Raw genomic sequence first — 671 nt, forward strand, 5'->3', positions numbered from 1 at the left:
ATCGAATGCTACTGATGAAAGCATTAAAAAGCAGATCAGTACTTGGCTGGCAGGTGCGACTTTACGACTGAAGCGGAAAACGTAAGTTATATGAATATTCAGTCATGTTTATGTCAGTTTTATATGATTATAAACTACAGTTTTAGATTAGATGTTTGTTTTAAATTGTCTTTATAATTTTTAGCATAAAAATGGAAGACAAAGAAAACAAAACGGACGGAGACCCAACATCTTAAATGCGCGGTCTCAAGAGTAGTTGAGAGTCACTTCCTTTTTTTTTACATATAATATATGTAATAATATGCGTTTATCTTTGTAAGGTATATATATATATATTTTTTTTTTTACACACATGTGATATATAATAATATGAGTTTATCTTTCTAAGGTATATACAGGGTGGGCCACTAAAAACGAAACAAGCGTGTTTTTTGGTATTTAACTGAATTAATTTGAAAAACGCTCAGACATTCTCTTATGGGGTTGAACTTTGGTGATTGAAACTAAAGTTGACATGTCTGAGCGTTTTTCGTATTAATTGAGTTAAATACCGTTTGTTTCGTTTTGGCCCACCCTGTATATATATTTTTTTACACACACATGTGATATATAATAAGATGAGTTTATTTTTCTAAGGTATATATATATATATATATATATATATATATATA

At 29.1% G+C, this 671-nt stretch overlaps 1 long non-coding RNA gene across 1 annotated transcript; it reads left to right on the forward strand.

Annotated features, from left to right (window-relative positions):
- LOC112457211 lies at window positions 1-552 on the forward strand. Its single transcript, XR_003041072.1, has 2 exons — window positions 1-81; window positions 185-552. It is a non-coding gene; the product is annotated as an uncharacterized LOC112457211 (long non-coding RNA).
- Window positions 553-671: the final 119 nt, after the last annotated feature.

This window comes from Temnothorax curvispinosus, unplaced genomic scaffold, assembly GCF_003070985.1.
Source record: "Temnothorax curvispinosus isolate PA1 unplaced genomic scaffold, ASM307098v1 QBEX01007612.1, whole genome shotgun sequence".
NCBI classification, from domain to species: Eukaryota; Metazoa; Arthropoda; class Insecta; order Hymenoptera; family Formicidae; genus Temnothorax; species Temnothorax curvispinosus.